The sequence below is a fragment of the Sinohyriopsis cumingii genome, chromosome 5, assembly GCF_028554795.1.
Source record: "Sinohyriopsis cumingii isolate HCF-2022 chromosome 5, ASM2855479v2, whole genome shotgun sequence".
In the NCBI taxonomy this organism is placed as follows: domain Eukaryota; kingdom Metazoa; phylum Mollusca; class Bivalvia; order Unionida; family Unionidae; genus Sinohyriopsis; species Sinohyriopsis cumingii.
This window is the reverse complement of record NC_142965.1, coordinates 33,512,053-33,528,920: the sequence shown is the minus strand read 5'-3', so window position 1 is coordinate 33,528,920 and position 16,868 is coordinate 33,512,053. Positions and strand designations below refer to the sequence as shown.

Below are 16,868 nucleotides of genomic sequence, written 5' to 3'. Positions count from 1 at the left end.
TCTAATCAAGGCCATCTTCTTTGTTTGTGATATAAACCTGATCAAATGACCCTTGTTGATGTTTTAGAAAGCCCATGTAACTCAATGTTTTAGAGAATTAATTTTTAGTAGAAGTTGGGCAGCTAAACTGTTATGTTGTGCTGTTTAGAGTTATTTCAAATTACTTATTTTGAGTTATTTCAAATCACTTGGATTCAAAAAGGATTAATTCTGTTATTTGTCTGGAAATATTCTGAAGAGTGCTCACACAGGGAAAGACATTGCTTAAAAATTCAATTTGGATTTCCAACACCGGAGTGCTATTATTTGCATTTCTGCAAGGAACTGTAGGTAAACACAGTACTGACTACAACATACGTCATCGTCATCCATCTTGGATTTTTACATCAGGATTCGAATGTGAAGTTATTAGAACATTTATTACTAGGACTTGTGCAATTTAATTCGTGGATGATTCTTAGATTAATTTTGGATTTTGATTCTTAAAACCGTAAGTTCTTTTTTTTATACATTTTTACAGAATTTTCCAGGAAAATAAATTATTTGTTAAATTTTAAAAAGCTTGTTGTTTTCACTCTTTCCGCGTTTCTGTTTATTCGAGCCTAAACAAGTAACAATATCAACGCCATAATTAGGGTGAATTTTCCATTAGAAATCATTAATAAACGAAAAATCATCATCGTCGTCGTCATAATCTTTATCATTATCAATATTTTCTTGAATATTATTAATAATAGTAGTTTTAGACGTGGTAGTAGTAGCGTTGGCTTTATTGTTGTTGCTGTTAATATTATTATTATTATTATGATTATTATTATTATTATTACTGTTGTTATTATACATCATGATCATGATCATCATCACTGGGATCAAAGGTAGAAGCAATATCATTTTCATCGTACTCTTTCTTCTTTATCATCATTAAAATCATCATCATCATCATCATCATCATCATCATCTTCTTCTTCTTCTTCTTCTTCTTCTTCTTCTTCGTCAGAGAGATAAGGGATCACACTTGCTTAACTTAACCAAATTGTTCTGATGTGGGCGGATCATACATAACACTCTTGACGTCACGATATGACTTGACACGTGACCTTAAAATCGACCTTGTGTTACCCCTAACTTTGGAACATGAAACAAAGTCAAAATGGAGAAAATTATATTACCCGAACTTTTAGTTTGTAAAAAGGATAGAGAGGTGTAAGTATTATATATGTGTAACGGCATGAACTGGCGATTGTTGCTGTTGCTTAGCGTTTAAAATATAATCTTTCCATCACAAAAAACCACGTAAGTTGCTGCTGAACCCAGAATTTTACTGTCTCAGTAGAAAGTGTGTAAAGCTGATATATTGTGTCAGGAGTGAATTATTGATGATAATAATAATAATAATAATGATAATAATAATAATAATAATAATAATAATAATAATAATAATAATAATAATAATAATTATTATTATTAGTAGTAGTAGTAGTAGTAGTAGTAGTATTAGTATTATTATTGTTATTATTATTATTGCAATCGAAATATCTAGAGAAAACATGACTATTGTATTCATACCTTTATCGAATTTAAGGATTATTATTATTATTATTATTATTATTATTATTATTATTATTATTATTATTATAAAAGAGAGAAATCTACTCAGATAAATTGACGACAACCGATCATTATGGCCTATAAGTACATCACTGAAGTGATATGCTTTGCTTTAGTCTTGCCTATCTGTCTTTTTGGAGTGTCTGAATCTTACACTTTCATGCCTGTGTACCTGTAATGGTCAATACAGTGAAAACAATAACATAGATGCGACACAAATGCACTTTACCACTGGACAAGAACGCTGTACGAATACACATAGATGTGATATAATTACGCATTACTGTAGACACAGTTGTTCTACGAATACACATAGATATGACATAATTATACATTACTATTGGATAAGGATGGTATACAAATAGACATAGATGTGACATAATTTAACGTTACTATTGGACAAGGATGGTCTACAAATAGACATAGATGTGACATAATTAAACGTTACTATTGGGCAAGGATGGTCCACAAATAGACATAGATGTGACATAATTACACAATATTATTGGACAAGGATGGTCTACAAACAGATATAAATGTGACATAATTGCACGTTACTATTGGATAATGATGGTCTACAAATGGACATAGATGTGACATAATTACACGTCACTATTGGACAAGGATGGTCTACAAATAGACATGGATTTAACATAATTGCACATTACATATATGTATTATACCACATACATTAAAAATAACGTGGCATTGAAAGTGTTGGTATAAAGCAAATTGATATACCAATATTACTGGTATATCAAATTGTGATCCGTCCATGGCGTAATAATACGAATATATAAACATTCTTTCAACTGCAGACCTATAGATCAATGATGAATTTCTGCTCATTCATTAATCATAAATGACATATGAAAATAACGATAAAAGCATTAATAGTGCCTGTTTTCTAAATGAAATTAAAATGGTACACAATTTCATCAGAATCCTTTCTTTTTTTTTCCAATCTCCTCTCCCCTCTCGTGCGTAAGGGACAAAAAAGCAAACATTTAGAATGAGAGAGAAAAACATAAGGCGCTGGACGAAATGATTAAAACTGAACTTTTACCAAGTAACCGACAGTAATATGGTTCGTCGTAACGGTATTTTTACGCTTTCCTTGGGATCGATCTACAGTGTTCATAATATCAATGATGCATAGTTGCAATCGTCAGTAGACACTAGGCCTATATGTTAAATTTGTCGGTTACAAGGATCGCATGCTGTAGCGTATTTAATGCTTTGCTGTCTTTGTTTCTTAAACCTATTATAATGTTGAAAAACTCGATTATTAATTGTTAAATATAAAAATGTCCAAATGAGCGCTCACGGCTCCCACCTCTGGATTTTCCTAGCTAGATACAGTCTAAAATTCATGAAAATACGAGCTTTGGGGATTTTCGCTTGTGTCATATGACGATGTCTCTGGACCAATGAATGATGGTAAAGTTTAGTCAAACCGTCCATCGAGAGAGAGAGAGAGAGAGAGAGAGATTTTATAATCCTTAGAAATGTTAATTAAAAGCAGAATAATTACTTAGATGAACTGTCAGTATATTAAACTATTTTAATTACCTCTTGTTGGTTCTTAATATCGCTTAGTTTCTATTCCACGCTAATTTCCATACGCCAGTACGTGAATGCCTTTCAGTTCATTGTACAAGAGGCTAACCGTGTTTGTAGTGCCCTACTTTCTTTATAAAAACCATATTTCATGTTTAAATCATGAGTGTGTCTTATAATGATTTAATAAATCTGAATAAAAATAGAAACTCAAAAAGAGAACAATCAATTTATCAATTCGTATATCTGATTGTCAACAACAAGAAAAATCGTAGAACTACATTTTGTAACGTATACACTCGCAGGGATGTGAGGAGTTCATTCACTTGGTCAGTACAGTTACCCGGAGCATATCGTAACCCCATTCAAAGTGCAAATATGTGCATTTGTATGTGATATAACTAAAATATCTGTATCGTATGTACGCTGTATCAATGATGTACCAATCGTTGTATAAATTTGTCAATAAACGGAAACCCCGCAAGCCTCATTTCCTTGGAATGAAAAATTTATGCATCTCGTGGTATATCATTGATACAGCGTACATACTATATATATATATATATATATATATATATATATATATATATATATATATATATATATATATATATATATATATATATATATATATATATATATATCACCTCTGTCTGTGTGGGTTCGAGTCTCGGATTCAGCCAATGTGGATATGTGAGAAAGCTTGCCTGTAGCTTCTCGTGGGTCGGTGGTTCTTATATATATATATATATATATATATATATATATATATATATATATATATATATATATATATATATTCCGACAAGTTAAATCATGCAAATGAAGCTGAAAATATGTCACAAGGTTTTGTTCAAAACGCTTTGTAAATATTAGCTTTAGTTTCAGACTGATTACTATGCTAAATCTCCCGGCCGTGACTGAGTGTACCCCCCCCCTTGCAAATGTCCTGACCCTCCCCTGCAAAAATTCCTGCGGATACCCTTGCATACATGTTACATAATTACGCGTGGCTGTTGGACAAGGATGATCTACAAATAGGCATAGATGTGTCATAATTATACGTTACTAACTCGACAAGGATCGTCTACAAATTGACATAGATGTGACCTAATTACATGTTACTATTGGACAAGGATGGTCTGCAATTAGTCATAGATGTGACATAACAGCTATTTTACAGTGATGTTATGCAACAGTTTATTCATTACGCATTACTGTTGGAAAAAGTTGCCCAACGAATGAATTCAGTACAATTCTAGACTGTGTTAGAATCATACTTCTTTTTACGGTTTGCTTAAAAATCGAACTTGTCTTAGAACGAACACATTTTGATGTAATTCTAAGAATGAAACATGAGATATCAAAATCAAATTTCAATTTGTATATAAAGGTGAAATGCAGAGACTTGATTTGTTATTAAAAGGTAGGAGCATGGTTAATTTTGGAATATGAAAGATTCAGTGATGATGTAATTACAGACAAAATTTAAATAGTTAATGTTAACCTTACTACCACATGCAAACGACTAGCGATGCTAAATTTTGTTCTATTGACCTGCCATATTCACGATTTCAAGGACAGTTTAGTAGTTTCAATTTAGATAACAGAAAAGGAATACCACAGTAATAGCCGAAAACTGCAGTTTCTGACACTTAAGCTTTTTTCTTGCTTCTGTAGTCTTAACTTAATTATTGAAATAAAGTGAAATTTTGGCATACGTTATGTTGAGTAAATGTTCTCTAACTTATCATTTAAGACACACAAGTTTAAAATATTATAAATTTACATTTCCATATCAAAATGTAAATATGTAATATTTATCATCGAACAAAATTCATCTTATATTTAACTTGATGGAATGGAATGAAGACATGCCATTCTACCGTTTCAGTTGTCAGAGGCTCCGCAACAGCAAATTGTCGCAAGGGCACGTGATAAACTAGCTGAGTCTTTCGAGGTTCTTGATGATCTGGGATGGAGTAACGAGCTATCCGTGTAATTATATGTTCCACTTTGATCTTCTTGCTCATTCAGTTGAGGTTTCCAGCAACCCAACAAAATATACACATCTTCAATTTTATTTCATTCAATTTCTAAAGATGCAACTTCGATCTCCAACAATTTTAGAAAAGGCGCATTAAACTATGAAAGCTTTGGACTCGCTATTTTGCCTTCCAACAGACGAAGACAAATTTTTCTGAAATGTCATAATTTTCAATATAAAAATCAACCATTTTAAAAAAAATAATATAAAATGCCATTATTTCCAGATCGGTTGTTAGAAGGTATCGACAATTGTTCCTCTGCAAAAAATAAAAATGCATGCAATGACAGGTATGATGAAAGATGACATACATTGGTCGTTGGGTCGATGGATCTGTTCATTTGCAAATGAATGGACGGGTGGATGACAGCGTTTATGTCTATCTCTCTACAGTCCCAGGTCAAAAGTGAGTTGTCACGGAGTAAGAAATGTCGACTTCAGTTTAGTGAAACATGATTTCAAAAATGGTCACTACATGTAGAAGAATGACTATGGAAATTTAAGTTTGCATGCGGACACTCATGAACTAATTGATTGTAGTTTGAAACTAAATGTGTGTATCTCTAACCATGCTGGAAGTCGTACTTCAGTGGAGGAAAATAATGACTCTGACACATGTGTTACCGTGTTTAATGAAAAAGGTTGGAGCTAGCGCAAAAAAGAGATTCTAGTGGGGGACGGGCCCTTATTGAATATAGATAATTTGTTCATGTTTCTAGCGGGACAAAACAGTTCGGATCTCACTACTACTGAGAATATATGGCAAGCAATGAAATCCAAGCTTGAGAAAAGACCATACGAAATCAAATCTGTGTGCTTACATTCGTGCTGTTCTCGAAATTTGGTACTCTCTCTCTCTCTCTCTCTCTCTCTCTCTCTCTGTTATTAAGTAGAGGGACTGTATGGCTATGTTCATAATCGTTTTGATCAGAACCCAGGCGATAATTTTAATGACATTCACATTTAGATTTATACGTTTCAGAAAAATAGGCTTCATTTTAATGTAGACATTTGTTTTCTTTCACGGAACTATCATAAATGTTTATGAGTTAGACCTCTAAGAAGCCAGAAAATGTTTTCAAAATAACGACGACCTGTGGCGAGCGTAACACATTTTGACCAGACGATAAATCACGTATTTTTAACATTATCTGCCTCTTAACATCTAATGAATCTAGCTAATTGAAAGATGGGTGATAGCTCAAAAATATTGAAACGTAGCGCTATAATACGAACTATTAAGAAATCATGACTAGTTGTACAACTACAAGTTGTCGAGATACATACAAGGTATCTTACTGTACATTTATTCTAATTTTCCATGAATCAGCTGCTGTCTTTGCTATAAACATTACTGACCGCTCCTGTGGCCTAAGTGCCTAGAGCGTTCGACTCGGATGCGGGAGGACGCGGGTTCGAACCCCGGTCGATTCATACCAAAGACTTATACAAATGGTACTAACAGCTGCCTCGCCTCAGCATTAAGAGGTTAATGTTAGGACTGGTCGGCCTGGTGTCAGATAATGTCACTAGGTGGGATATCATGCTACATGTTTGCGGCATGATGCCCCAGTGCTGGACATCGCTATAAACTACCACATTACAGACATCGTAGCGATATGACTGAAACATTCTTAAAGCTACCTTATGAATCCAAATCACACACAGACACACACACATTACTGTTTTCATGATTTTTGCCTATTTTAGTGTCAAGCTTGAGTCAGGTATCTTAGATTTCTTGTCTTTTTTGTTGTTTTATTATTTGTTTAAAGTAAAATCTAAAATATTGTCGTACATCGTTGAGTGCAATGATGGTAAGGATGAGTAACTGTTGCACTTTTTTAGTCCAGGAAACGAGTTCTTGGAAAAAATTTCCTGAGCCCTGCATATGCAAGTGTTTAAAACGAACCTTACAAATAATTGGCGTTGAAACCTCAAATCATTCACCATATATCCCATAGTTAGCTACTCACAACGTCTGTCGTTTTCCACAACTGAAAGATTTGCGTTGGGGGTAAACCATTCGAATGCAGAGAAGATGTAAGGGATGCAATTACCAGGTCACTAAGAATGATGTCATGTAAACGGTCTGCTAAAGTTGTTCTGGACATGGGTCACACGATTTGAGATGGGTATTAAGTGAAAATGAAGATAGTTTTGAGAGGAACTATTAAAATTATTGATAGCAGTTATTAGGGCCGGATTAGCCATTAACACACTAAGCACGTGCTTATGGCAGCAGTCCAGCAGGGGCAACAGAAAAAATTAACTGTTGATGATAAAATTGAATGAATTATATATGACTATTTCGATCTGAATGTACAAGTATTTTGATTTGGAATGATGGAAACACTGTTATTTTCCCACCTTGGTAGCTTTTAATATTTTTTTTTTAATTTTGAGTGTCACATTTTGTAAGGGGGGGTGGGGGTGGTGGTGGCGTGGGCATCATAATATTCTCGGTGCTTAGTGCCCTGAAAATCCTTAATCTGACACTGGCAGTTACGTAACTTTGTCTCTACAGCGTTTGTTACATTACGTAGCTGAAGTGATGTAACTAAAAATAGATACACACAATAGTGGTTGCCGTAACTGACATGTTATATCTACTGAATCCTGGAAAAACAAATCAGTGCTTCCACGTATCCAAGGTATACTGTTTGCTTTTTTTCCAGATCTATGTTTAATACGAGGGCTTTCTCAGTTAAAATATGTGATTGACAAGTAGAGGGACTGATATGTCACCTAACAGCATACGCTAAATCTCTATGCAAAAGAGCGAATTGACGCAGTAACAGCTGAGAGAGAGAGAGACTTTCTCTAGTTATGGACTCTGGGAATACTTATTTTATGGTCAGTAAGTTTTCTCACTTAGTTCATTTTTCTATCTCTTTCTCTCTATGCCTACACATTTTGTTTTATTTTTAATGACTTTTCTTTGAGAATGAAACAACTGTCCAACATGTGAAAAATTTCATTAAATGTGAATATAAGTAGATTACTGAAAATGATATAGGAAGATAGCTGACAAATAGACAACATTCACATGCGCAAAAAACAAAAGGATTAAATTTTCTGATCGGTTTTTCGGGTTCGGCTGGTCTAGATTATTCCGTCTTTAATGGGGAAATTAAACCACTGTCTTAAGTAATCTTTAAGTGCATCAGAGAACCAGTCTCAGATTCGGTAGGTACATTTGTTGTTTTTGTTTACGTAAAAATATTGAATTGCCATTATTACAGAAGTTCCATTTTGATCGGACTATAAGTTAAGGCACCTTGTGAAAGTGGTCCCTCTGTCTTGTAATAATAATATACATTGAGTGGCTTTTAAAACATGTAGACTGTGATTAAAAAACGCGAGTTGTTTATACAACTTAAGTCAAGGTTTTTCAATATATAGATGTAGAAATATTGTTTGAAACGATTAAGCAGTCATGCATTTGTTATAATAATTCTTGATGTCTGGTCGGGTGGTAGTTGATAGATCCAATACTGAATGACTCGCTCGTTCACTAACATATTTATTCACCTACTTTTTCTTGTTAGCTGGCTAATTTCTTACCTTCCTTCCATATCTGTTTCCCGTCTTACAGATTTATTTTGGGAAAAATAAGGTCCATCAATTGTCAATATGCATCAGAGCAATTGTACAAGCACATATGTAAAGCTTATGTGTTCCCAGTTCCTGAGGTAAGTTTCCGACAGACCTCTTTCCTTGGGTAAATTTCTCAAATGATGCTTTGCGTACAGTCGAACCAGAGGCGTGTGATAGCTTTTTATTTGCTGTTATCAGATGCATTCCAGCTGTCTGTACAATATACTTTTCTTAAAAAAAATCAAATTTGCATGGGCCGTATGTCCTTTAAGTTAAAAAAAACAAACATTTCCATTAGCTTTCTACCCTTAATAACACCTAGGCTTTTTACTCTCTTTTTTGGACACTAAGAGTATTTTCATGTGTTAATGTGTTGTTGAACGCCAGTCAGTACACCAATCAACCAACCAACCAACCAACCAACCAACAACCAACCAACGAATGAATGAATGAATGAATCCAATATATTTCATCACACAAGTTACATACTTATTTGGTTCTAAGTCGTTTTCCTTTTGGTGGCAGTTTGTTTTCTTTTCTTTGGATGATGGATCGTTCAGATGTATGTGCTTCAACTTCCATTCGAAGGAGATTTACTCATGGAAAAAGTTGTAACGTCTTTTATATGAGGAACATAATGATTCAGAATTAAATTGATCATAAGAGACTTGTTAGATACTAAAATAAAATGAGAACGTATCTGATCCAGTTAAAATCCCAATCATTTAAAAAGAAAATGAAACATTTTTTTAAAGTTAATATGAAGGAACCGTTTGCTGCATATTACAAGGTGACTGCATTCTTTTAGAAAAGAAATCGGTTAGGTGTAAGCTAATTTGGGTGATAATTTTGACATTGTCAGTCTTTTTAAACAGAAATCGATTAGGTGGAAATCTATTTTGGACGTCAAATTTGACCTAAACAGCTACCAACATTGAACATTAGTATTTCAGCAATAAGAAATACTATACCGGAATCCAAATGCAGAAATATGTCAAGCCGCCCGTTTTGAGAATGGTTATCGGTGGATCAATTATATAAAGGTTAAATGGACAACATACGGTAAAATAATGAATTTTTGTTGCAAATTATTATTTGCTTTTTAATGTTTTGATTTACTAGGAATGGCATTTTAGAACCGAATTTGATGTCGAACTACAAGATCCTGTCCTACAATGCAGTGAGTATTTCCTCAACAACGGCATGTTCCTTCGTCTTGTGGACATGGAGGAACTGGTATCTCTCTGTCTCTCTCTTTTTCTGTCTCTCTCTGTGTATGTCTCTCTCTCTCTCTCTTTCTCTCTCTCTCTCTCTCTCTCTCTCTCTCTCTCTCTCTCTCTCTATATATATATATATATATATATATATATATATATATATATATATATATATATATATATATATATATATATATGTATATATATATAGAGAGAGAGAGAGAGAGAGAGAGATAGATAGATAGATAGATAGATAGATATACCACATACATATATAGCTTTGATGTGTGGAATAGTGTTAGATGGATGTTTTAGAAGCAAAAATTTAGAGAATTTTGAGGATGTCGACACACGATTTATATGATGTCTACGCTAAACCTTTTGGTGTTGTTCTTGCTTTACTAATTTGCGGTTGGTGCTGTTCGTATTTTGCTAACGTACTGTTCGTGTTGTTCTTGTTTTACTAACAGGTGTTGTTCCTGTTTTACTAACTTGTTGATAATATGTTCCCACTTTTCTAACTTACTGTTGGTTTCGTTCTTGCTTTCTAAACTTACTGCTGGTGTTGATCTTGCTTTACCAGTTTGCAGTTGGTGATGTTCGTATTTTACAAACGTACTGCTTTTGTTCTTCTTGATTTTCTATTCTTGCTGTGGTGATGTTTGAAGTTTACTAGTTGACTACTGATGTTATTCTTGCATTACTAGCTTGCAGTTGGTGATCATCGTATTTTACTAACTTTCTGTTGATATTGTTCTTCGTTTACTAACTCACTTCTGATATTGTTCTTGCTTTACTAACTTGCTATTGGTGATGTTTGTATATTACGAACTTACTGTTGGTGTTGTTCATTTGCTAACTTACTGCAGGTGCTATTTGTATTTTGCTAACTTACTGTTGGTATTATTCTTGTTGTACTAACCTACCGCTGGTGTTGTTCTTGCTTTTCTAACTTACTGTTGATGTTGTTTCTTTACTAGCTTACGGTTGGAGTTTTTTCTTTTACTAACTTACTGTTGGTGTTGTTCTTGTTTTACTAAGTTAATATTGGTGTTGTTCTGATGTTACTAACTTACTGTTGGTGTTGTTCTTATTTTACTAACTTACTGATTGTGTTCTTTTTTTAATAACTTGCTGTTGTTGTTCTTATTTTACTAACTTACTGATTGTGTTCTTTTTTTAATAACTTGCTGTTGTTGTTCTTAATGTACTAACTTACTGTTGTTGTTCTTAATGTACTAACTGTTGTTGTTCTTAATGTACTAACTTACTGTTGTTGTTCTTAATGTACTAACTTACTGTTGTTGTTCTTAATGTACTAACTTACTGTTGTTGTTCTTAATGTACTAACTTGCTGTTGTTGTTCTTAATGTACTAACTTACTGTTGTTCTTATTATATTAAGTTACTCTTGGTGTTTTTCTTAACTAACTTACTGTTGGTGTTGTTCCTATATTACTAAGTTACTGTTGCTGTTCTTTTTTACCACGTTAATGTTGGTGATGTCATTACGTTACTAACTTACATAATTCGATAACTTGTGTGCAATTCTGATTTCAGCAGATAGTGTTGTACGTGCTAGATACAATGCCATCTACCAGTACATAGCTGACACACAGTCTGATGCGACTTGCGTCATCACTTAATATGTAACGACCATTTTCTTTATCTTTTTCTTTTTCAGCAGTGGTAAGTTTGTGGTATCTTTGGGTTAAAGGATAAGCATTCTAAATTTTTAAGTGATACTATCGTTTTTGAACATGAAAATGATTTGGTCGTTATTTTAGAGGATTTCAGCAGTGCTATTTTTGTGGTTTTGGTGTAGGTCTGGGTTTTTTTGTGGTTTTGGTGTAGGTCTGGGTTTTTTTGTGTTGGTTTTAGGATACATCTCATACCATATAATTGGTACGGTTACATACTACAGTTATTACAAAATTACCATTCTCCCTTTTTTTGTTGTATGAGAGTAAATGTTAAAGAAAATCCAAAGTAACCCATAGCAACGACTTAAAAAGTCATAAGATTTAATTCTACAAATTTTTGAAGGCTACTTTTAGCATTCAATGAACATAAACCCTCAAGTGTCGGGCTAGGTGTGAATGTGCCTAAAGATAAAAATGATAATAATCAAGTATCCAAGTAATTGATAGATTTAATATAATTGGTTTAATTGACACAATGGGCGTGATTAATATTATTAACGTACTTGATTTCAATGGCGTGGTTAATATCATAGATGTATTTTGAAATCATTGACTTGACTTATGAAAAAATGAAATTGATCAGGTTCTATAATAGAAGCCTTTGATAGAATGTGTGTATATATATATATATATATATATATATATATATATATATATATATATATATATATATATATATATATATATATACATATATATATATATTTTACAGAACACCAAGTAAAAATGGTTCATATTTGATTACCTGTATCTGATAGTACATATCATGAGTTACAAATGATGAACTGGAAATTTATACTACTATTTGTTATGTATTGCCCTTACTTTTATGTTCATTGATACAAAATAATGAAGATAATACAATTAGGTGTTTATTCGCCATTCGTAAGTAATAAAAGACGAAATTTAAATGATAGAGGTTTGAATTAAGGTAAGTGTTTACATTTATCGCTTCTTTTGCCATGACGTACAGATTTACTGTACTCATCACTGGTGGTTAGAACGTCCGCCTCGGATGCGGGTGGTCTCGAGTTTAAAACCCGGTCTAGTCATACCAAAGATTTATAAAAATGGCACTAACAGCTGCCTCGCTAGGCGCGCAGCATTAAGAGGTTAGTATTAGGACTGTTCGGCCTGGTGCCAGGGCAATATGACTGGGTGGGACATAATGCTACATGTTTGCGGCATAATGCCACAATGGTAAACATCAACAGAAACCTCCACACTGCAGACGTCGCAGAGATATGACTGAAACTGTTTTAAAGTTACCTTAAAAATCCAATTCACACACACACACACACACACACACACACACATCTCTCGTACACCAACGTGCCAAATTTAGCAGCTTTGTTTGCAGTTGGCTTATTAATGTTTTTCCTGATTATTTTTTTAAGAGGTATTAAATAAATTATGTCAGGATTTGGTAATAAGACACTTTCATTTCCTTTGATACCTGTGTTGTTTGGAAAATGGTGAATAGAAGGAATTTACTTGTATTATTAGAAAATATTTTATCGCGACAATAAAAAACAATCACTGAAATTATCTACTGATTTATATGGTATCTCTGCTCTCTGATTTCTATTTAAAAAAAGGCATCCATGTTTCCATATGGGTGGTTGTGGCCTTGATCTAACAAAGGATGATTATAAAATGGAAAACAATCCCTTGGTAATTGAATTGTAATTCCACTTTAAAATACATGCCCTAATTAACATATCGAATAGTTCCGGCTTAAAATCAAGTTTTTCGCCAGCTGTCAGTAAAGCCGGGAGAGGGCGCTTTCGCTGCTTGCACAAAAAGTCATCTGGTGCCTTCATGACGCTACTCTTTAATAACATTGTTCATTATCCTTTTCATTTGAATTGTACCACACGTATAACTGACAGCCAAGGGTTGTTCTCGTTTCTAGATGCAGATTTGGAAAGAAGACCAGAAGAAATGTATGTTAAGGCAACTACAAAATGTAAAGAAGGGACTGGCTCAAGTCTTACCTTCAAGCGATGCAAATACAAGCTTTCATTTATTTGTGGAAAGAGAATATGAGGATATACTTTGCATTTGCTTTCCGTATTAAACTGTTGAGAGCGTTTTTAATACAGTTACACTAAATTTGAAGGGCCAAATTCACGGAAATATGTATTAAATGATAAGGAAAGTGAAACCTACCCTGTAAATAATATTTATTCAAATACATTGAAGAGATTGACATACTTCACAAAACACCAGTATCGTGAGATTTGAAAACAATTGTAGAAGCATTTGTGTAGTCTGTCTTCTAACATAAAATATTCTTACATTAGCAAAGTAACACGAGTAGAGCATAGTTTGAAAAAAGATCATATAGTGTATGAGAAAACATTTAGAGAATCCGTATTTTTTTAAACAGATGTCACATACGTGTAAGAATATCATGTGGATATCTAGAGTATCGTGGATTTAACAAATATTCGTTTATAAATAGTATCATGTGGATATCAAGAGTGTAGTGGATTTAACAAATATTCGTTTATAACTAGTATCATGTGGATATCAATAGTATCGTGGATTTAACAAATATTTGTTTATAAATAGTATCATGTGGATATCAAGAGTAACGTGGATTTAACAAATATTCGTTTATAAATAGTATCATGTGGATATCAAGAGTATCGTGGATTTAACAAATATTTGTTTATAAATAGTATCATGTGGATATCAAGAGTGTCGCGTGTATATCAAGAATATACTGCATATTACAAATATGTTTATACAGTAGTATAACGTGGATATCAATAATAACATACGTATACCTGACATTGAATACTGAAGAGCACGGATGAAAAGAGGGTATATTAGATACATACATACATACATACATACATACATACATACATACATACAGTAACTATGTCCAGCAATGCGCTTGTAAATCAAGGAAAACTGTTCCCTAACTGTCAAGGTACTGTATAAACCCATCTGAGGTGTCAAAATGTTTTGACGTTTTGCGAAAATGTGGTAATTTTTATGTGATTGACTGGGAAGATCTTTGTAAATTATTTTAGGATACTTTAACAGTTACTTGGTCTTCGTTTTTGTGCTAGGTGGGTGTAATTCCGTCAGCCCCTATTACGAAATTTACGCTAACGACAAAAACATGTGCTATTAAGTAATATTTTATAGAGTCCATTTTCAGTATATCTTAAATAAAACAGAGTGTACCCTTTAACAATGTCCAACTGATGAATAAGTAATGATATTCAATTCCTTCACATGACCTATTAGTTCATGCATGACCAAAGATTAGTCAAAATTATTTCGGTTGGCTTTGTAGAATACTCGAATTATTAAGTAGAAGCATTTGGTACCTTGTCAGAATATTAACAATGTATCCGTGGATAGGAAGGCTGGGCTGTGTTTATTGGTTTATTTTTCAATGGTGTTTGGCATATTCTGTAAAAACTGCCTGACATCCGAAGTATGTCATAGCTTTCCTTTCTACACATTTCTTCCCCTTGTGATCTCACCAATGTTATGAAATAGCAGTTCTATGCGTCAACCTATTGTATATCACTATATGATTATATATATCTATATATCTATCTATATCTATATGACACTTGCCCCAGTATATGTTTTGATACCATTTTACAGGTAACCTTTTCAGGCAAAAACTGGTATCATCAGATGGGACAATTGGATTCGGATGGTAAAGGTCAAGCAGAACTGGCATGATAGTGTGAGGCTTTTACCATACTTGCATGTTTAAATTTGATCATTTTCCCAAAAAATAATTTATATTGCTCAATCATTATTCTAATTTATTTCGATATCTTATTTTATACACTATTGTAAGCAGGCTGGCGCAAGCAATGGCGAGCAGTGATGAAAACGGGCGCAAAATTTAGACAACGGAGCCAAAATGAATAATTTCTTTAATTTTTTCTTCATATGAAAATCTTTGTTTTTGGGCGTCATAACTTAAATTGATTTCTTATGAGCTTTCTAATCAACAAATATTTTAGTAGGTGGTGGGGGCGCCAAATATTTGTTTCACACATGGCGCGGCATTGTCTCGTGCTGGCAACGACTTTAGCAAATATATGAGTCAGCAGCAAACAAAAACCCAATGTACGCACAAATCAATCTTTGCTGAATTTTCCTTCCATCTTCTTTCCTGCCTTCTCCATCATATTCTCACCTGTTAGACCCTCTTCCTTCTTTCTATTCCCTGTGTTACTACTCTCCCTCCCCGAAAATATCATCACGTTTTACCCCCTCCATCTTTTCTTCATATGTCTTTACTTCATTTTGTATCTTTCTTTCAACTATCTTTATCCGTCATCATTTCGTCACATATTTTAGCATCATCCATTGTTATATTGCCAGTCTTTTCTTGACAAATATTACCCTCGTTCTTTTTTCTTCATCTGTGTTACTAATTATTACTTATTGTTTCTTCTACCACCTTTACCTCTTCCAACTTGTTCACACATGTCTTTCTTTTCTCCAGTCTTTTCTTTTACCATTTTGCCCTCCTTCGTATTTTCTTGATATATATTACACTCATCTACCTTTCCTTCATTTGTCTTACTCTCTTTCGCTATATTTGCACCTGTATTACTCTCCTTCACGTTTTTCTCGCCAGTTTTGGTCGTCTTAAATGTTTCTTCAATCATCTTACCCTCTTCCATCTTTGCATCACCAGCTTTTCTTTCTTCTATTTTTTTCCATAACTTACCTTGCTTCAACCTTTCCGTGTATTCTATATAATCGTCTCTATAACCTCTCGTGTATTTGTCTGTCCCAATCTCGATAATTGAGCTAACATGGCTAATAGTAATAAAAGCATGATATTTGTGAACCAAAACTGATAATAAAGTAAGAAAAACATCGTTTTCTTTTTGTTAAATTTTGTATTTAAGAACAACCCTCTCCCTCTAAGGTGGCGCTATACAGTTTCGCATTTTGCATAGGGTTAGGAATTTAAAGAAAAAGAATGTCCCCGGCTTTCCTCACTGGTTATACTGGCTATTTAAAAAAGACCTTGTAGATCTTAGGTATAATGCAAAGAACCTTTAATTCCTTTTATTTTGGTGTATGATTGATGGGTGTACTATGGGTTATAGAGTATACAGCTTGGCCTTACTTC

The 16,868-nt window shown here is 33.5% G+C and overlaps 1 pseudogene; it reads right to left on the bottom strand.

Annotated features, from left to right (window-relative positions):
* Positions 1–16,868, bottom strand: part of LOC149798906 (uncharacterized) — a 53,015-nt pseudogene that overhangs the window by 21,611 nt on the left and 14,536 nt on the right.